Source organism: Balaenoptera physalus (genome assembly GCF_965194825.1).
Source record: "Balaenoptera physalus genome assembly, chromosome: 18".
NCBI classification, from domain to species: domain Eukaryota; kingdom Metazoa; phylum Chordata; class Mammalia; order Artiodactyla; family Balaenopteridae; genus Balaenoptera; species Balaenoptera physalus.
Window position 1 is genome coordinate 56800146 of NC_138899.1, and position 23541 is coordinate 56823686.

At 35.4% G+C, this 23541-nt stretch overlaps 1 protein-coding gene across 4 annotated transcripts in view; it reads right to left on the reverse strand.

Moving 5' to 3' along the window:
• Nucleotides 1-23541, reverse strand: part of VWA8 (von Willebrand factor A domain containing 8) — a 356490-nt gene that overhangs the window by 160660 nt on the left and 172289 nt on the right. The window lies entirely within an intron of this gene.

Sequence of the window (23541 nt, forward strand, 5' to 3'; positions counted from 1 at the left end):
TTTACTATCTGTCGTTCTATGCAGACTGTTAAGATTTCAGAGTGTAGACCATATCTACCTTGTTCCTCATCCTGTCCCCAGCATCTAGTGGATGTCTGACTCACAGGATGAATTTAATAAATCTTTGTTGAATAAATGAATCCATGAATGAAATGAACAAAAATGTTAAAAGTTAAAAAATCAACACTGTAGCTTCTAGTGCAACATACAGTATATGGACTTCAAAATATATTGGATCATGGAACTCTTTTTTTTTTTAACAGAGAATCTGGAACTACAGAACCCACTTTAATAAATGTTGGGTTAGACTAAGGCTGACTCTAAGGTAAGGAATCTTCCTTATTCACTTATGAGTGTATATCAGAAGGTACAGTCATGTTGAGACGTACACTTGGGATTGACTAGTCAGGGGACGGAGGGGGAGATGGTTTACATCCATCATGGATTTCAAATTGAGTTGTATTTACACTTATTACTGTAGCAGGAAACTTCTGCACCAGAGTTCTCATTTACCAGGGCTTGAGCAAGTATGTTGGCAATACGATTATTGACATTTACAATTTCTAGACTACCTGACTTTTTTGCACCTAGGTTGAAAGGCTTCTCCCTCTAACTTGACTAAACAGTGATTGTTTTCTTTAATTTATTCCCTGGAGGTCTGGCCTATTGCCATTCCTGACCTCTGTTCCAAGCTCCTACCCTCATGATACTGGCTCTCATGGGCCTGGTGCCTGTCTTGTGATCTACTGTTTTCTATAGCCTTAGCACTACACTTTATAAAGAATTCAACATTATTGTTTTACCTTCACTAACCTTCAAATTGAAATGTATCTAAAATAAAGCCTTGAGGGATGTTAAAGGAAAGTGAAAATATATTGTGACATGTATTGGTGATTATCAACTTTAGTATGAATAAAATGTTTCTTATGCAATATAATGATATATAGTCACACATCCATTTTTTGTATTCCTGGGTCTCATAAGTTTACTGTAGGATATACTTTATGCTCTTGTCTGCTAAAATTTTTTTAGGGTTTTAAACAAATAAGAACAGAGTTTAATTAATATCACTTAAATTCACTGTTAATATTCTGGCAATACAGAAGGGGGTAAGTGAGGAAGAGAAAGACGTGTTCACACAGATTTTTTACAGCAACATAGTGAATTTCACACCTCAGCTGTCATATATTTAATAGGCAACAACATGACACCTCCCAGCACCGAAATGGAAAAAGCAACTCTTGTATCATTGTCAGTAGAAAGGAAATTCAGCCATTACCCTAATAATTAGAGTGCTTCATAGCAGATTAAGAACAGGAAATTCAAGCTGAATTCCAATTTTAAAAAGGCAAATGAAATTGTTCTATAACACTTGAATTCTGATAGCATACAATTTGTCAAATTAGATTTCTCGAAAGACTTTTGTGCTAGAAATAAAAACCATAGGTTTGAGAGAACAAGCGTAAATCAGATGATTCCCAAAAGGGACAACAAATGAGGATAAATACCAATGGGAATCATGGTTTTCAGTGGAGTAGGCTATGAGAAAGAGGAGCTTCAAGGAAAAAAGTGGCTTTGTTCTATTCTTATTATTGGTCCTTTGTCTTATACATCAAAGGATTGCAAAGGCTAGTAAAATATGTAAAATTACGTTCAACTTTTAAAAAATGGGTTGGCTTATATGTAAGTCCCTTATTATATAAGAGTAGAAAATAACCCACTATCTTCTGACTAGTACTTCACACAAAAAGAAAAAAGCTTGTTTTTCAAGTTATCTTACAATATTATAAACTTCAACTCAGTAAATGATCAGATGACTATTGTCACAAGTAGCATGTGAATTGACTCTTAAAGACAATATAATGATTCTTTTTCGGAAAATATTTGATTAAAATCATTGCTTTGTATTTAGGAGCATCTTGGATCAAAATATATTTATTCTCCACACAAATAAACAACGACCCTAAGAGAATATTTTATTTGTTACAATTTCAATTCTATTATGATTTGTTCCTCTCAATAACGGCTTTGAAACATAAGCTCATAAAAGTTGAAATAGACTCAACAATTTCAACAATACTGAGGAGAAGAAAACACATCTTAGTAACATTTCCTTAGCCTACAGTTTAATAAAGGGATGTCTTTCCAGTACATAACAGTTATCAGCAATGCTTGAGGAATTAATTAGAATGTTCAGCTAATTGCTGACATTTACGTTAGCACCAATTGTTCTCACTTCTTACTCTCTTACAAACTAAAGCAGTCCATCAATTAAAGCCTGTGTCAATAAAGGGGCTCCTCAAAGAAATATGGTGCTAAACTCTAGTCTTCTTTTAACTCTGTGATTTTAAAGTTTTTTTTTTAAGTTGGAGTTATTAATGTTTCAATAGTAATTTAAAATGATTCCAGATGCAATAAAAGTAATTAGATTGAATAAAGACCAGGTTTTTATTAAAATAAGGAAAGAAAATTGGCCTCTGGAGAGTTAAGCACAATCTGTTCTTGCGATGTTGCTTATAAAGGTACATTAAGCTAATATCTTCGAATTTATTGAGGAGCAAAAGATCTCAAAATAGCAATGTTTACTTTGAGGATAATATTTTAGTAAGTTGTATTTAAATTGGTTTATGGTTAGTTGTCTTTTAGAAAAACAATAATAGTGAAACACAAGGGTGACGGAAGAAAAAAGACACACAAGAGTTTTAAATAGCTAATAGAAATCTTCTCTAACTTTGTAGTTCATTAAAATAGAGATGGCTATAGTAAGAGTCCACTCATTATTATAAGCCAAGCATGAGAAAGGAAAGATAGAATATGGCACTTAGGAGGCACTTAACAAATATTTGCTCAACATTTTAAAAAGTGGGATGATTATAAAAATAGAATTAAATGGTAATTTTCACAAATAAGATATAAGCATAACATTACTTGAGAAGTAAGTGCTGTTGAAGGATATTTTCAAGTGAAGAAGTCATGGAATAAACAAGAATATCACTTCCACAAGGCTTATTTTAAAGCAAGTAATGAAATAAAGATAAGAAGTACTAATAATAATTATCACTAATAAAAGAGAGAGTGGTACTTAGACACAGGGGATGCAAACAAATTTGAGAATTAATTAAATTTGAGAATACATGAATGTTTATAAACATTCTGGGCTCTCTGAACACTCCCTTCCTACTTTGCCTATGAAAGACAAATTTATTTTGCCGTGTTGGGGAAGAAACTTCCCTGAGCCCTCAAACAGAAACAGTCATTAATATAAGCAGTGTTGCCATACAATACAAAAAAAGGAAGACAAAAATTAGCTATGATTATTGCAGTGTTAGTTGAAAACCAGCACTGGCCTAAATCTGAGTCCTCCTAGTTTGGTCAATCACTTAAACTCTTTTTTTTTTAAGATTTTTTTTTTTTTTTTTGATGTGGAACATTTTTAAAGTCTTTATTGAATTTGTTACAATATTGCTTCTGTTTTATGTTTTGGTTTTTTGGCCGTGAGGCATGTGGGATCTTAGCTCCCTGACCAAGGATCGAACCCACACCCCCTGCATTGGAAGGTGAAGTCTCAACCACTGGACTGCCAGGGAAGTCCCAACCACTTAAACTCTTGAAACCCAAGATTACTCATCTCTACAGAGGGAATCAAAAGAGAACATATGAGGAAATACAGTAGAGTAAAAAGTAAGAAAGATAAAAGTGAGAGAGATATTATTATTATATGTGCTTTGAATGCTGTGAGGGAAAAGTCCTTTTAGTAAGATAAGCAAAATATTTTTTCTGCCAAAGTGACTAAAAGGACTCCAGCTCTTAAAATACTTGTTTTGGAGGACAAATAGTTTATTTAGTTGTCAATCACTCATCACTATGTCCAGATGCATAAAATGCTAACGAACCATAAAAGGAAGGAAGACATTAGGGGGATAGTATTTATGGAAGGAATTCTACTGTGGTGCAGCACTTTGCCCTCCAGAGGTAGGCTCTTCTGGGAACAGCAGGTAGAAAATAGCCACAGCAAAACAGTCATCTGATGGAAGCTAAAATTTTCTAAATAGTTTTCAAAATCTACTTACCCTCTTTACCACGTCTCCTAGCAATATAGTAACACTTATTTAAAAAGAAATTCCTCCAATATTCAAAGCCATGCTGATAATCAAATACTTTCACAAAATCTGAACATTTTATAAGTTGTCTAGTCTTTAAAAATAAATATACTAAGATAGGATATTAAACATAGGATCTTTTGTCTTTACTCTGAACACTAGCTTTCTGGCTTGGTAAATTTTAGGGACTCAAAATGACCTAATTTCTTTGTAGGAACTTCATTTCCCCCTTACCAGACAAAAAAAGAAAAACAGTATGCAGGTCTCTTATTTAACTTTTCCTCTGACATTAAACAAGGCATTTTCTCATCAGTTTTTGAAAAGGAATAAAATGAAATGAAGATTAAAGTACAAAACTAAATGAGTGTACAAAGATGCACACACAGATGAAACCAGAGTGTGAGGCGGGTAAATACTGTATCCACTGGATAAATCTTTATCAGAAAATATAGTATCTAGTAATTTATATTTTTAAACACCTCATTAATTGGGTAACAACATAAAAGTTTGATAGAGTCAAAAATTAAGTGAATACATTTTCATATCAGGATATACCATAATTATTCATTCAATAAATATTTATTGAACATCTATTCATGGGCACTGCTTTAGATAAGATGGATAAGTATCTGTGAAAGTAAACATTCCTTCCTTTGCTGAGCTTACATTCGTAATATATTTAAGTAAACTTATCTTACCATACTAATAATGTGCCATCTTTGACACAGCAGAAACTGGATCTTGCATGAAACTAAATATCAAAAGATATTTTACCACAGGCAATTCAAAATAAAGTTAAAATAAATATTTTTGATCACTGAGACAACTGATAAACAGCCTTCAACTATTTAAGTCAGAGAAGACTTAAGTTCACCAGCTTTCAGTGAAACTGGTCAGGCATGCCTCTTTTGGTTAATAACCCAGAATACACCTCTCGTGTGATACTTACAGCTTAAAATTTACTATGTAAGTTGCATTTTGTATTATCATAATAGTATTTGGTATACTATAATCCATGAATTATTTTATCCTAATTTCTGGTTGTTCATCAACTTGAAACAATTCCCAATGCTCTGGTTTATTTATCACACTTGAACCACTTGGGTCAAATAGAAAACAGTATGTAATTAAGCATTCTACTTGGAGAACTCTTAACTTAAAGAAAATCCATGTTTAAGTTTTCTGTAATATACCTATTTTACTAAGTTTTTATGATAGGTGTTCTTAAAGGAAGACACTACTGAATCATAAGAAAAATAATATATATTGCTTTTAGCAACGAAAGTTAAAGAGTTCATTTCAACCCCAGCCTATTTTCCAGTGTCATTTTTAATGGCAGAGGAGAAGGAACAAATACCTCTGAGGAATCAGAGGGCAGAGGACAGAGCAGTCCTCTGGCACATTTCTTCGCCATCTCACGTTTTTTCCTTAAAATTTGATGGAGATTTTGAATGCCATTCCATAATATACCTAGCTGTTCCAATACAAATGCGTTTAAGACATCATTAGGAAGACAGCAACAGAGCTCACCGGGGTGAGTGGAAGACAGCTGACACTGCACAACTAGTTCAGCCTCTGGCCACTTTTTCTCTTCCGGTATCTAGCACACTTCTTGAACCCCAAATTAAATAAATGAGTGGGTATAAAATGGCAATTGTTTTTTTCACTGCTTTATGAACTGTGTCAGGATAATCACTGTGGAGAACCTCCCACGTGAGGCTGAAGCGGCATTACGTGCAGCATTTTCTGACTGGAGCTGGTGGGCATTTCAACTACTGCGCCTTTTCAAGATATCAGCAGCTTAGGTCACCTTGGGACTTGAAAAGTTCTCCCGTCTCCTGGGCAAATCTCTTCTACTCTTTCAGGATGAATATGAAGGTGTGGTCCATTTGTCCTGTTCTCTCACTTGAGTTTAGGTATTATTGCTATTTATTCAAGGTTAGAGGATCTCGAAAACCTGAAAAAGAGTACTTAATACACAGATAAAACTTAAAATACAAAAGGCATGTTTATAGGAGCAAAAGGCTGGAAATAGGCTACTATCCATCAGGGCTACTCAAAAGTCAACTTCTCAGGGGAGGCCTTCCCTGGTCAACCTATGAAAATTATACACCTCACTCTGCCCCCCTTCCCTGCTTTATTTTCCCCATGGCACTTATCATCTGACAGACTACATATTTTAATTATCTTGTTCTCTCTCACTAGCAACTAGAATATAAATATGAAGCCTGGGGTTTTTAGCTCTTTTGTTCCTGATGCAGTCACTCATGCTAGAAAAGTGAGCAGCATCTACTAGGTGTTCAACAATGTGTTGAAACGGGTGCATTCCGGTCAGCTACTCCAGTCACGTACCCTAGGCTGCCCTGAGTTGCTGGTAATTCCTTAAGCACTGTGCCCAATTGTGTGCACTTTTCCTGGGAAGTTTTTTCTTCCCTTCTCCCCACTTTGCCTGACACACTGTTAAGGCCCGTTCCTTAAAGGCTCAACTCAAATACTGCCTCCTCTTTGAAGCATTAAATATTTCTCACTTCTATACTCCCAGCTGAACTACTGGCCCGTAGAAAGTATTTTACACTCATGAAACATTTTAGTTGTTCATGTAACCGCAGAACCAGCCCAAACTGGACCTATCCTGTTTCTAACAAGTTACTGAATTACTTTTCAAAGACAGCAGAACAAAACTGCAAGTCATGCAGGCCAAGCATGCACAGAGGAGAAAATTTTGTCCTCAAGTAACACCTAGAACCAAAATTTCTACCCACTCCCTCCCCCGGCCATGGAACCAAAGGACCAGGACATGACCAGAACCTGAACACGGGGTCCCTTTCAGAGGCGAAGGGTCCACTGTCCAGGAAGACCCAGTGCTGAAGCCCCCTTTAACACACCTTACCACAAACGGCCACTTTCCAAAGCGTCCAATCAAAACCTGCCCTGCCAGCGCTTCTGCATACCAACCCTCCTCACCTAACTCATGAAGGTTTGACTGAACCCCAGACAGAGGAGACAGATTTGAGCCCTGGTATTGGCTTCTATGTGCATTGGGCAGAGAGCCCTTGCTCGGTAACATTTATATGACTGTCCCCTCACTAGGCATACCATCTATAGATAAGAGGATATCATATATATATATTTTTAATATACCTAGAGCCTGTCATCATGCCTTGTACCTTCTAGGCATGTAAGAAATGTTTGCATAAAGAATGAATAAACCCGTGAGTGTATTAAAATTATATTATGTATTACCAATTTGTAAAGCAGATTATTAGGCATGAAGGGTTATAAAATGAATAATTCAGAGCTCCTGCTCTCAAGAAGCTCACATGACAAGAGACATATAAGATAAATATAACTCACATCAGACTCCACGCTCCCGATGCAGGGGGCATGGGTACGATCCCTGGTCAGGGAACTAAGATCCTGCATGCCACCCGGCACGGCCAAAATAAATAAATAAATATAAAATAAAAATAAAAAATAACGTACATCAGAATGTGATAAGGGCTATAATAGAAATTAAAACAAAGTTCAATGGGGACACAGAGGAGAAGGCAATTAATTCTGACTGAAGAAAACAGGATCTTGATGATTAAATTTGATTTTAACTGGCAGAGATGGGTGGAAGGTGCTTCCAGGTAGAGGAACAGAAAAACATGTCGAAGTTTGGAGACACAAGAGTAGTTTGGGGAAGCACTGAGCATGTCTAGAACATAGCTGCATGGAGGGGAGTAGAGCTGGATAGGTAGGGTGAGTCGGAATGCACACTCTTCTTAAATATCATGTGTTAGAGTCTGACTTTCATCTCATGGGAATTGAAGACCAATCATCTATCCATTTAGAGAACTCTCTAAATGGATGTCTCAAAGATGGATGGGAAGGAACAGACATTGCATTTATTCATTTGCTTAACAAATCTTATCAAACATCTACCATATTCCAGAAATCATGCTGGAGGAGGCAGTTCAAAGAAATGCCCCTGCCCTTAGTGAGAGAACACTGTCTAGCAGGGAAGACAGAGGTGGAAACACATGACTGTGATAAAGAATGACGTGCATAATAGCAGAGCCTACTCTAGGTCAGTGGCTCTAAATGTACCATTAATAAAATGTTTTTGTTTTAAGAAGATACCTTCTAAAGTATACCAAAATAGAAACAACAACTGAGCTAAAGATGAAAAACAATACCTTAAAAACACTTTAAAATTTTATTTGTTAATAATACAAAAAAAACCCTTTTTGTTCTCAGTAAAAATTAAAGAAGGATATTTTAGAAAGAATAATGTGATTAATACATTTTATTACTTGTGTGATTTAAAGGTCCAGTCCTAAATTGAGTTTATTTCAATACTTATTATAGCTGAAAAAGAGCTCACGAAGACACGTAGCTCCAAACAGAAGTGCAACATTGACTGCAGTCCCTATAGCTTAACATGCATTTTTCAATCTCATCTATCAAAACATACAAAGGTTTTCGTTACAGTTAGGTTTGGGAATTTCCAGCTTTCCTGATATCAGTGTTCTTGCAAACTAATCAGACAGCGTCACATTTTATATATATTTTGCGCGAATAGGTTCAAAACTCACTGAAACTCTTCATTTGTAGGAAATTGTATTTTAAATTGTTTTAGTGTGCAGACATGAGACATTTTAGGAGTACTACGATCTATTTCTACTTCTGACACCAAATGTGTGGGTTTTCCACACCCAACAATTCTCTAGAAACCCTAGAGTCATCTTATGAGACTCTCTTATCACTCTGGAGATTCCAAGGGTCTTAGAACTGGAGACGAAGACCAAATATTTTAACAAAAGATACCCTTATCACGCAGGAAATTACAAGTGTTTTAGAAGCTCTTGTGCCGGGAAAGGGAATGAAGACCAAACATATAATTATTATATCACAATATCACAGAGCGACATACATTATTTTCAGCCACATTATTTTCAGCCACAAAAAAACTAACTGAAACAGTTATAAACATCTGATTTAAAAACACTCTCTCCAGAGAAGTTTTTTTTAAGGAGTTATTTTCTACTTTACTGCTAAAACATGACCTGTAGCTTGAAGGGTCAAATTAAATGTTTTTTTTTTTTAACTTTTAAAGTATCTGTTACGTAGCATCTCTCTAACCGCCATTAACACACAGACAGATCAACAAATTGTGAACTCTTGACTTTGTAGAAGACAAATGGGTAGGTTTGACAGATCTTTTAAATACTTTACAATGAGATTATAAGTGAGACTGTGTAGTATAAAAGATTTTCACGGTCAGTTCCTACCTTACTCCAAAATATTGTAATAGTTCTGGCTTTGCTTTAAAGCTCTTGTTTTTATGTGACATATCTAACTGGTGACATCCTGTAGCACTGTGTGCAAGTCTGCTTTCAATCGCTGTGGCAGTGTTTTGTTTTGAATCATCATGGAGTGAATACATTTCATGTGTGATGTCCTCTGTAACCTTATTCAAGAGTCTTGTCTCTATCCAATCAAATCAGATGCTCCATCAATAGTTATACTTACATAATTTTCTGCCGATTCCATGTCATTTGTTTATGTTTACATTATTAACGATATTTTCAACCCAGGGTTGTTTCTTCAAGAATCTTTTAAACCACTATGCATTATATGAGGGCTGGCTTAGTTAACACTGGGTAACGTAAACCACAAATCTGCTAAACTGGGCACAGTAAACTGTTATGTGTGGTCATATTGTGCAATCAAATGAGTACCTGAGAGCACCATTGTCATGTTCTCATAATACAAACTCCCACAATTCTCTCTGGATACGTCCCATTTCCCATATGTGACAAACTGAACAAATGAGGGTGCCAGTGTCAGTCAGTATACTAAATATTGGTAATGCTTATTTCATATTTTTAAGAGCAAAGTAAATATAAATTCTAATGTCTTCCCATGTTCCAGTGGATGGTCTTGAACTTCTTGGTACGTGCTCCCCACTTTAAGAAGCGCTTTGTACTAATGTTGTCACAAAGAAAGGAAACATCTGCTTGTGAAGGAAAAGGAGAAGGAAGGGTCTAAGAAATTTTTCTTGAAGAAAAGACTTTGATTTGCATTTTGAAGAAAAAGTAAGAATTTTCCAGACAGACTTGATAGAGAAAGGCATTCCAGGCTATCAAAGCTGCAAGTGGCAAGTGAGGGAGTTGTGAATATGCATGTGATTCTTGGGAACCACAAGCTGTTCGTATGGATTAAGCCTAAGTATGTGGGAGAGAAAGGTTGGAAGTAAGACTAATGAAACAGATGGGGCTCCGATTAAGGACTATGGACTTGATATTGCTGGCAATGGGAGTCATTGAAGGGTCTGAGCAGGAGAATAAGTGATCAACTTTATTGATGGAACAGTACAAGGCTTGGGAAAGACAGAGTGAAGGCTGAGTTTTTAACCAGGAGGCTACTGTAAAAGTCCAGGCAAGAGAAAATGAGGAATGGATCTATGGCCTAGAGGATGGAATTGAAAGGACTTGGTCACAATTCTAGGTGAAGGAGAAGAAACTATTGTAATAGTCTAGGTATGGCCAGTGACTGTAGGAAAGGAAAAGAGGAAAATATTTGGGAGACCTAGAAAAATGTAGACATGATTTTGTAATAACTGGCTGTCAAGATAAAGGACTGGGAAAGGAAAAAGGGATACTGATTACAGACCAGGTGACTGGATACAGGATTCCATAAGCTCAGAGAGGAAACATCCATTCTTTCCTTTACCAATCATATAATCAACACTGCTTTACTGATACCCACCATGAATGAGGTATAGAAAAGGGGCTGGAGGACATTTATAAAGGAAAATTTGGTATGAAGAGATGGACATTTTGGATTTGAAATGCTCCAGAGATACCAATGTGGATATTTTAAAAAGAAAACTGCAAATTCAAAGCTAAGAAGAGAGGAAGGGGCAGAAGATATATGGACAATACAGACTTATAGAGAAGAGATTTAATTTTAACTGGGTACCTACCACACACCAGGCACTGTTCTAGACACATGTGACATATGTCATTTAATACCTCCAACAATCCTATGATGAAATTTGGGCTCAAAGAGGTTACCCAAACTCATGCTTTTCTTTTAAAAATTTGAGGCTTCTGTTTTATTTTAGCCCAGTTTTATAATGAATGGTTTATACTTTTTGATGCAATGCATTCCTAAAACCCACATCTTAAAACAAATGAACACTGCTGACTATGTAGCACTACTGTCATCTGATCAGCTGCCAGCAGAAACCAGGAAATATGTATTAGTAAAAGTGTTCAAATAATGCAGCAGCAGAATTTAAGTCCTTGGTGGAAAATGATATTCAATTATACACAACTTATACCACTACCACTAAGAGTTGGTAAAAGAAATCACATTCAGAATGTGGTGTGTATAACATGAAAGACACCTTTGTTAGTAGATTGCTGAGCTTATAGTGCTATCCCTACTTTATTCAGTTGCACTCAGCTGCAGGCTCAGCCCTGCTCAGTTCCTGATTTCCTATTCTAACCAGGGAATGAGATACATGACTCATTGGTTTTGCTCAGAGAGGTTATAAATCTCCTATTTGGGGATTTACTGATACTAGTACCAGTATCCCTAGTAACCCTAGTCCTGAAAACCCTATTCCCCCTGGGTCAGACCCTAGCTAGGCCTGGTAACTTCAGCTGTTGGCTGGAATCCTATTTCAAACTATCACTAGTCCAAGTTCTCACAAGTCTCTAGTTCCTATAATCTGTAATCTTTTATGGATCCATCTTACATAGGGTCAATTCAACCACTGAATCTCCAGAACAGACAAAGCTGCTAAAATGCTAGCATGTCTTGCTGTAAATCCCAGCACAATTATGAAGATAGTAACTGCTGCCAAACTTATCCATTTACTCCTTATCACATTACCCTATAAAACTTTTTATATCATTTCCATTATAGCATTGATATTTTCCAGTTTACTGAATTATTTGTTCATTGCATGTCTCCTTTTTACCACTAGAAGGAAAGCTTCATGGCAGCAACGACCTTGTCTATCTTGTTCATCACTGCATTTCTCAAGGCCTAGAACAGTGCTAGGGGCTGTGCTCAATGGGAGGCTGAGTTTTCTGGTAGGGTATATTGTTGGTGTCTGGTAGTATATGCTGTTGGTGTCCTACCCAGATCTCCTCTGCTACCAAAGGCACCCATCCCACAGCTACTGTACCATTGACTTCTAAAAGCTCACAGCTGCACCCCTCTCCAAAGAATTGCCCTCCATCACTGGGGAGTACCTTGTCCAGAAATGCCTGGGAAGTTAGAGGTTCTCCCTGATTCCTCTCCTGACTAACGCCTCACTGACGTGGGGGCAAAGAAGCCTGGCTCTCTTGCTTTCAGGTGGGATAACTGAGTAGTGCCATTCGTGCTCCAGAGCTCCCTGTGAGGAGGCTGAGGCCAGACTTCACCTAAAACCACTTCTTGGGGGTTCCATGGCGGTCCAGTGGTTAGGACTCCGTGCTCTCACTGACAGGGGCCAGGGTTCGATCCCTGGTCAGGGAACTAAGATCCCACAAGCTGCATGGGGCGGCCAAAACTAAAAAACTAAAAAATAAATAAAACCACTTCTTTTCCACGGTCTTATCCTGATTCCTTCACTTCCCAGAAAGTCTCACCTAAAAGCTCTCCCTCTAAAATCACTTATACAGACATTTCCATCTCTGGCTCTGCTTCTAGAGTACCCAACCTAGATATCTGTTGACTATTTGGATGCATAAAGGAATAAATTCAAATGAAATAAAGAAAAAATTCTTAAGATTTTCCAGCAGTGCTCTTAATTCTTGCACAAAACATTACAGATATATATCCATTAAGAGAAATAGATAACGGTGTTGTGAACTAAGTGATCGCATTAGGACACAAATCTACCTGCTTAATTTAAGCACCTCACCCCATCTCCTTCAGCTCATGTTGTCACTGTTGCTGTCATCTGAAGGGTCTGGCTACAGCAATATCTGTCTCACTTATAAGAATTGGCACTTTATAAAGCTCAACAAAGTAACATTTTAGATCTTAATGAATTAAAAGGTGGTTGGGAAGTATATGACACTGGCCCAAGATACTTCTTCACTCTATCAGCTTAACTAAGGATGCTGCTGAAAGAAACCTGAAGGTGAAGCTCTCCAGAGAGGAGAGCAGGTTCAAGTGGTTGGAGCGCGATGTTAAGCATGTTAAGATAATCTGATATTGAAACAATTGTAAGATTGAGTTTATGTTTTATTACAACTAAGGACTAAAGGTTTTAAAAAATTCCCCCCCCCACCCCTGCCATCAGAGCATCAATGATTTTACAGTGGAAATCAGTGTGAAATAACTATTTTCCTAACAAAAATTTGCTTTACAAATTAAAAAAACATGCATACAAATGACTGGAAGGTTATAAACTAAATTGAGAATAGTGATTGACTTGAAGAAGGGGAGATGAGATTGGAGGTGGTGGTAAAGGGGACTTTAGCTATAATTAGCGTTTCCTTTCTGCAAAAAGAAGAGTAGAATCAAATTTGAGGAAAATATTAACAGTTGTTAAATATGAGCGATAAATTTGGGTATGTGCTACATGTTTTTATTTACATTTTTTTGATTTTTGAAATTTTTCTCAAACTAAAAAAGTATGTAACACTTGAAAAGAATGTAGCTATCCTCTAGTGGCAAAGGATATAACAAAACAAAGAAAAAACACACACTGTATCAGTGGTTCTCAAGCTTATTTAGCTTGTGATTTAGGAAATAAAAATAAAAAAGAATCCCATAGAATCCTGCTTGTTTCCAGTCTTCTCTTCCAAGACAGTCTAGAGCAGCCTGCTGGCTGGGATCTCCAGTTTCAGGGTCTGTCTGCAGCTCTGACTCACCCACCTCTATAACCTACAACAACCATTTGGTGAGTGCACCGAGAACTGAAGCAGTGTCAGCCTGGGAGGAACATCATATAAAAGATCACAGGCATTGATTTGGTTTACAATTTTATGAATTACCTGGGTGACAGAACAGAAAACGGAGCTGTTAAGTACACTGATGATACACCTCAGGAGAGGTGCGTTAAGACACAAAAGAAGTTTAATAATCTGGAGAAGTAGTCAAGAAAACAGAAAATGAAATTTAATAAGGATATTATTATTGGAGACAAAAGGGAAAATATGGAATAACTGGCCAAAGGAAAGACTTTGGGATCAAGCTGGGCAAGGATTAGAAATATGAAGCTAGAATTTAAAAAAATCAAGCTATTATATGTAGATTGAAGTATTAAATCTAAGAATTGGTTGACCAACAATCTTAACACATGGCTAGTACTTTAGTGAGGTACTTACTGAAGTGCTACTAACACTAAAATACTATTTGATCAGCATGACAAAGTCAAGAAGCAGCACAGTGCAGTGGTTAGAGCATAAGGCTGAAGCCAGACTGTATGAAGCCAGCTATGTGACCTCAGACAAGTTTTTTAACCTCTCGGCCTCTGTCCTCATCTGCAAAACTGGGATGGTAACAGTACTGAACTCGGAGTTGTGTGCAAAAATGAGTTACAATTTGAAAACAGTGTAGAACAGTGCCTAGCACAGAGTAGCTGCTAGTTACACGTTTGTTAAATGAAAAAGTAAAAATAGTACAGAAATTTAAATGGATTTGGAGTCAAAAATTATTACAAACCTAAAGATCTACATGGAAAAGTTAGAGGTAGTGGCATAATTCATTCTGTAAGAAAAGGCAGTAGAAGGCATTCTTAGTGGGAAAACTACTGTCTAACTGCTGATAAAAATGTTTCTAAAATAGCCTTTCCAAGTTCATAATGGGGAAGATGAGACAGAAGGAGTATCCCGGCAGTCTATGACATCAGATGTCATGATCTCCAGTTCTCTATTGCTCTTATCAGAATGTCTTGATGGCTCAATAATAATTTTTTCCATGAGACTTCAAAAAAGCTTTTAGTTTTTCTATTTCTTACCGATACATCTATTTGCCCTTTGGGACTTCGTGAATTTCAAAATTTATACTGTCACATTCAGTTTTCTTCAGATTGAGGAAAGCCTTGTATGCTGAATTATGCTGTGCTTTTTAAAGCATGTCATCATTCACTCCAGGATATTTGATATGGAGAAGGTCAGTGCTACAGTTTTACACTTCATTTTATCTCATTTGATCTCATAAAGAAAAAGTATACAAAAATATGAAAGGGGAAAAACAAGGGTTTTAACAATAACCATCTACAATGCAGTGCAGTAGTCCTCCCCTTGTCCACTCTTCTTTATTCTCCTCAGCCTCCATATAGTTATCAACCTAAAATTAGCCAGTTAAATCCACTTCACCACTTCCCTTCTTCCCGTTTTCATTGCCAGTATGTTTGTTTGGCTCCAACAATTTTATCTGGATTACTGCAATCACCTCCTAGTGTTCTCTGTGATTCAAGTCTCATCTGACTCTGATCTACCCACAGACTATGGTCCTAATGATCTTGCTTTAATGCCATCACATTGCATTCAGGATAAAATCCAACCTCAGCAAGGCCCATGAAGTCCCCACAAGGTCCACATCTTCCTCTTGGCATCAACTCTTGCATCTACCCACATACATTCCATGCTACCCAAGCTGCCTTCACTTCCTACTTTTAGACAGCTTGTTTTCAATAACTACAATGCCTTGTTCTGTGTTCTGCACTTAGAAAACTCCTACTTATCCCTAAAGACTCAGTTTGAGTGCCATCTTCTCCAGACCCCTTCCACCAAATCACATGCACACACTCAGAGGGGTGGGTACCTCTCTTCAAGGGTCCCACAGAACCTGCACATGTTTCTTTCTGGCTTATATACAACACTGTATTATAAATGTTGATGTATTCTCACCCACTGACAAGCAAGCAAGCACATCTAGTCAAAATCAATATCATCATCTATACAGTCAGCCCTCCACACCCACAGGTTCTGCATCTAAGGACTCAACCAACTATGGATTGAAAACATTTGAAAAAAAAAATCTCAAAGTTCCAGAAAGCAAAACTTGAATTTGCTGTGAGCCAGCCACTATTTATATAGCATTTATATTGCATTTATAACTATTTATATAGCATTTACATTGTATTAGGTATTATAAGTAATCTAGAGATGATTTAAAGCATATGGGAGGACATGTGTAGGTTATATGCAAATACTATGCCATTTTATATAAGGGACCTGAGCATCCTAGGATTTGGGTATTCGTGGGGGTCCTGGAATCAATCCCCTACAGATACTAGGAATGACTGTACATCATCCGTGCCCCCAAACAGCTATGGGCAAACAACAGGAATCTAATAAATACAAATTAGGTGAAATGAATTAATATATAATGAATAAACCTGACTCCTGCCTTCAAAAAATTCCTTATTTAGTTGGGGAGCCATGACTGGGGGAGGGGGGAAGGACACAAGATATAGAAATTATAATGCAAATCAGAGTGAGAGGAAGTGGGGTATGTGGCAAGAAACTAATACTTATGAGTTAGCCTGAGTATTTAGGGACCTAAAATGTGCCAGACATTGTGCTTGGTCCTTGGCAAACATTTTCACCTAATTTTAACAACCATCTTGAAGGGTATTATTATTTCAGTTTGGTAGGTAAAGAAATTAGGACTCAAGGAGTTCAAGGCCACATAAAAGTTAATGGTAGAACCTAGGAGCAGGACAGGAATAAAGACGCAGATGTAGAGAATGGACTTGAGGACACGGGGAGGGGGAAGGGTAAGCTGGGACGAAATGAGAGAGTGGCATGGACATATATACACTACCAAATGTAAAATAGATAGCTAGTGGGAAGCAGCCGCATAGCACAGGGGGATCAGCTCGGTGCTTTGTGTCCACCTAGAGGCATGGGATAGGGAGGGTGGGAGGGAGACGCAAGAGGGAGGAGATAAGGGGATATACGTATATGTATAGCTGATTCACTTTGTTATAAAGCAGAAACTAACACACCATTGTAAAGCAATTACACTCCAAGAAAGATGTTTAAAAAAATCTAAATGATTAAATTTTTAAAAATTATTAAAGTTTTTAATAATAATAAAAAAAAGTTAATGGTAGAGACATAATTTTATCTTTTAAAATCCATGTTCTTTCTATCACAGTGGTACAAATTCAGTCCTGTGGCGTTTCAGAGGAGGGAACAAATACACCCAGAATGACAAATCAGAAAAGTTCCATGCAGAAGTAACAGTGGACCAAATCTTGAAGTATTCAGGGAGAAACAGAGTATATTTTAGAGGGAAGAATAAAGACAGGTATGCATACAAGTTCAATACTTGTGAGTAGGACAGAGAATGGTTCAGTCTGGAATAAGTTGAGCATACATTGGGAAAACCTCACTGAAGAGAAAGTTGGGACTTTGCTGGGGGACCTGAAAACTCTATATTTACAATGGGCACCAGTATTAGAAAAATAAACAAGCATATGGGTCATGCTAATGATTGGACCTGTGCCATCGTCTTCTTATATGAAGGGTAGCAGTTGAAAAAAAATATGGTAACATAAGAATTTCAAAACTAAGATAATTCTGATTTTGATACAGAAGTATACTTTTATCCAAGGAGGAAATATAGCTACAGAAGTTGACATATCAAGTGTCCTCTTTAATGTCAAATTAACATAATATTGGGGGAAAAGAAGTAAATAAATACACTTCACAAATGTGAGCCATGTAGTCTCCTCTGCTTGAAATATATACCATAAAAGTCATTATACTCATTAATCTTTTAAATTATCTAAATCATACTCTTAGGACAACATCTTGATTTTAACTAAAAACATGAATTGCCTAGCTTGCTCATTTTATGAGATCTGATCATTAAAACATAAGATGGCCATACTCAAAAGTACGTTGGTTGTATGTTTTCTTCATGTATGTTTGGTGACGGTTTTACTTATCAAGATTATATTTTGAATGGCGCATAACTAATTTTGTTGGAATGCATCCATAAACTAAATTGAGTGTGACTGATTACTTAGATGGTAACATTGCAAATCCATTAAAAGGAATCTAAAATTGACAGAGTTAATGACATTAAATAGGTCACCCATAAATCAGAGAAGTTCCAAACATTTTTTTTGACTGCTATTTTTAGATCTTTTAAAACATATGTTTCTCTTAAGTCAATTTCATGAGCTTTAATTTTATGACAAATATAGTCATAAAATTGTACATAATAAAGAAAAAAACTGTCCACATTGAAATTGGTGGGAATGTCAGTCTATTTAATGAAAATCCTTTAATAATATATATTTTAAACAGAAATGGAGATTTTTTTTTTACTTCCAACTTTACATAACAAATTAAATATCAAATACTGACAAATAGAGGTACCACAGTATCTAAATGAGTAGATATTTTATTTGTAATACTATCATCAATCAAGGATATAGCAATGAGTGCTATAAGGAAAAACAATAAAAATCTGTAACTTTGAAAATTTTATTACATTTTGAATTTAGAAAGTTTTTTCATAGAAAATATATTTATGTAGCCAATATCAGAATTACCATGGGATATAATCAGCAGGTAATTCTTTACTATTTTTGAATTATTTGCTACTTTTCAACAAAAGATTGGTATAAGAGACATTCTAGGTAGAAAGTAAAGCATAGTACAGTTGGCCCTTTGTATTCACAGTTTCTGCAGCATGGATTCAATCAATCTCAAATTGAAAATATTTGGGACAACAAAAAATTCCAGAAGTTCCAAAAAGCAAAACTAGAATTTGTCATGTGGCAACTATTCACACTACATTTACACTGTATTTACAACTATTTATATAACATTTACATTGTATTAGGTATTATAAGTAATATAGAGATGATTTAAAGTATATGGGGGGATGTGCACAGGTTATATGCAAATACTGCACCATTTTATATAAGAGACTTGAGCATCTGTGGATTTTAGCATCCACGGGGGTCCTAGAACCAATCCCCTACAAATAATGAGGGATGACTGTATCTCTAATCTTCTAAATTTTCTAAAGCACATTAAATACTGTCTTCTTCTTGCCTATTCAAAGATATTAGAATAAAGACCTAAGAGATATAAAAAATGACCTTCTCAACGTCTATTACTCAGAGATGAGAAAACCAAGACTCAAAAAGAGATTCAAATATAGACAGCCTCAAACACATATAAATCAATTAATCATTCATATAAAAAAGTTTAAAAATAAACAGCACTTTAAATCCAAAGAAAATAAAAGGGTATAATAAAGATAAAATCAGAAATTATTGAAATAGAAAAGAAACATACAAAAGAGACATTCAACAGTGCCAAAAGCTGGTTGCTTGAACAGACCAATAATATCGATAACTCCTGGCAAAACTGATCATGAAAAAAAGAGAGAAGGCAAATAACCAATACCAGGAATAAAAATGATAATATCATTACTGGGCCTAAGGACATTGAAATATCATAAAGTGGTATTATAAACAACTTTATGCCAATAATTAGATGACAAGGAATAATTCCTAGAAAAATAAGATTTATTAAAACTTCTTATAACTATTAAAGATAATGAATTATAAGCAAAAGGCCTGTTTACAATGAATGTGATGGTGACATAGACCCAAGAATAATTACTAAGTACATGTTACATTTCTTTGCTTCCTTTCTTACTGATTATATTAACTAACCTTCATAATCTACAATCAGAATTAATTGAGCTAGCTCAGCCTAATGTATCTTTCTTTAAAAATATTTTAATGTCCAATATACAGAAATCTAAAAACTGCCTCACCATACAAAGGGACCCTCATATAAAGTGACTTCCGTATTTCTGAGCATAAATTTGAGAGCTGATTTCAACCTCTGAAGTCATCCTTAAGAGAAAAGTTGGTTTTCTGCTTGATTATTTTAAAATATAAAATTTAAATTCATTTGTCTTGGCTCTAATTTATACAATTAAGTGGCATCAGTATATAATTCATTAAAACTTCCAAGTAATTACATATTTTTAAGGGCATCACTATACAGACTAAACACAATGAAACCAAAATGAAAGAGATAAAACAGCACAAATAAGAATGAATAACTGCAATGCTCACTGTATCATCCTTAAAACATAAAATATGGGCCTTGCCGCGTGTCTTGTGGCTCAAAAACTGGAACTGTGATATGTTACAAATAAGTTATTCAGGTGAAACTAGCAAACATTTTGATTCTTTCATTATTTCCCCCAAACTTTGTTCATGTAGGGGAAAAAACTGCTGGAAAGGCTTAAAGGTGAGGAAAAAAAGGAGTTAATTTTTTAGATTAAGTGGAACATGAAAGACTGAAATAATCACAAACAAGAACAGTATTACAGCTCCTTAAAGATAGAGATTATGTTTCTTATTTCTTTCCATATCTCCTAAAACACCTAGTCCTGTAATCTTGACATAGTAAATTCTTAAAAAAAAAAAAGGTAAGTTGAAATTCCTAGGTTTACATAAGGCGTAATTCATATAAAGAAGAACTGTGAGACGATATGGGAATAGGCTAGAAATTTTCTGAAGCTATGTATTAGGTGAGCCATAGAAGTTTAGGAGTTGAGATGACCTAGCCATGTCCTATTAAAATTAGTAAACTAAAATTTGTACAAATTTTGTTAGATTTATTTCTAAGTATTTCATGTTTTTATGCTATTATAAAAGGTATCTAAATATTTTAATTTTCCCATTGTCCATTGCAATTATATAGGAATACAACTGATTCTGTACGTTGACCTTGTGTCCTGTGACCTAGCTCAATTTACTTTTTAGTTCTGATAGTTTCTTTCTTTTTTTTTTTTTTGATTTCTTAGGGTTTTTAATATACACAATCATGTTGTCTCTAGACAATTTTACTTCTTCTATTTAAACATATGTGCCATTTATTACTTTTTCTTGCCTTACTGCACTGGCTAGGACCTGTAGCATAATGATGAAAAGTGAATATCTTTGCCTTTTCCCCAATCATAGGAGGAAAGTATTTAGTTGTTGTTTTTTTTTACCATTAAATATAAGTTAGTTATAGGTTTTCCATAGATGCCTCTTAACAGGTTGAGGGAGTTTCCTGCTATTTGTAATTTGCTGTAACATTTTATCATGAATGAGCACTGCATCTCACCAAGTGTTTTTGTTTGTTTGTTTGTTTTTTGGCAATGACTGAAATGATCATATGGCTTTTCCTTTATGCTGTAAATAGAGTGAATTAAATTATTTGATTTCAAATGTTAAACCAACTTTATATTCCTGGGATAAAACCCACTTGGTTATGATGTACTATCCTTTTTATATATTGTTGAATTTGATTTAATACTTGTTAAGGATTTTTGTATCTATGCTCATGGAAAATACTGAACTGTAATTTTCTTATATTATGCAGGTTTGCTGGTAAAAAATACTCTGTTTTTGTTCATCCAAGAATGTCTGCATTTCTAAAGAATGTTTTGCCAGATATACTATTGTATACTGACTTTTTTTTTTCTTCTTTTGGCTCTTTAAAAACAACTATTTCACTGAATTGTGAAATTTATTTCACAATTATTTATTTCTCATGACAAGTCAGTAGTCATTTTTATGATTTTCCTCCTATATGTAATATGTCTTTTTTTCACTGGCAGCTTTAAAGATTTCCTTTTTCAATTTTCAACAATTTGATTATAATGTACTTTATTGTGGTTTCCTGCTTATCCTGTTAGAGGTTCATTGAGCTTCCTGGATTGGTGACTTCATGCTTTTCATCAAATTTGGAAATTTTTTCACCATTACATCTTTAAGTATTACTCTGCCTCATTCTTCGTCCTTTTTTTTTGAAACTCTAATTGCCCATATGTGAGACTGCTTTTTTAAGGTTGCTATTTCTGTACTGAGAATTCCTAATTATTCCCTCATTATGTTCATTCCCCCTTTATATGCCCTTTATATGCTTGAACATATTTAAGGCAACTGTTTTACAGTCCTTATCTGCTAATTCTATCATCTGTCATTTTAGGGTCTATTTCTATTGACCATTTGGGGTCTATTTTCTGCTTATTTGTATGCCTAGTAATACTCAATTGAATGCTTCATATTGTGAATGCTCTGTTGTTAAATGTTTGGATTTTTGTAGTCTTCTTTCATTGCTCGGTAAGTTTGTTCAGCTAAGCAGTTAATTTACTTCTGAATCAGCTTGATTTTTTTCAAAACAATTTTTTCAAAATGTTTTTCAAAACATTTTCCCCCAACATACATCCCCTTAACTTTTAAAATCATTTTGTATGAGAAAAACTTACAAAATAGTGTTAAATAGCAAACATCCTTGTTTTTTCAAGAGTTATTTTTAAACTTATTAAGGGTAGGCATAAAGTAGCTTTTACTCTAGGGACAGATTGATCCTACTTCTAAAGCATAAACTTTACAGGATATCTTGTGAATACCAGGAGTAAGTTTAGTCAAGTCTCTTAACCATGTGGGACCTCTGGTGATTGTTCAGCTCACCAGTCCCTAGTGGTTGTTCCTTTCCCAGTGTTTGTGAGTCTTGTCCAGTTTTATAGTTATTTACTGTGGTAGGACTAACCTGGTACTAGTTACTCCATCACAGCCAGAGGGGTAAATGCCAAGAAGGAGTTTTTGACCATCTCTCAGCTTCACTTTGGTCCTCTTCTCTTTCTCCTTTAGTCCACTAACTCTACCTTCTTTTCTCCTACATTTTCCTCTCAAGAACACATCATTATTTAGTGAAAGGATCCAAACCAGAAACCAATTCTTGTAACTCAATCCAGTGTTATTTCCACTACACAATATTTTTGTTAATTTCCTGGGATTAAAACAATAACAATTCAGTCTACTTTTAAGTTGCTTATTACTTGGTATATTCCTTGATTTTTTTTTTCTCTCTCCCCTTTGGTGGATCTGCTGCTTATATTTTATTTTTAAAATATTCAGAACAGGTTCATTGATAAAGCTAAAAACAATCCATGTTGAGAAAATCTATTTGATTAAAAGCTATCCCTGGACCAGCATTCTGATCACACAAAATTAAATAATCCGCAAAATGTTTTCAAGGAAGGCAAGGAGACTAAAAACTTACTGCTTCATAGTTTTGACTTCCTTATCTCACACCTGAGATTCATATAGCTTATGTTTCTCCTTGTGAGCGATTTTAGCTTCCTGTTAGAGAGTGCACTTAGTCTCTACATATTTTTCTTCTAATTTAAGAGCCTTTATGTTGATGAAAACTGCTTCCTGAATGTAATGTTCATCACTCTTTGTCCACAAAATATCTATTAATTCATGTTTATAAAGCATTAGTCACTTTAAAAATAAATTTTGCATGGTTTTATTACCTTTTAAGGAGAGGAGAGATAACAGTAGGAGGAACAGAAATGAAACTGGTATATTAAAAATGGGCCTTTAAGAAAGTATTTTTAAATTGTACTGGGAGCAAAATAAATGACTAAACCAGATCTTAAGAGGTTGTGGGTT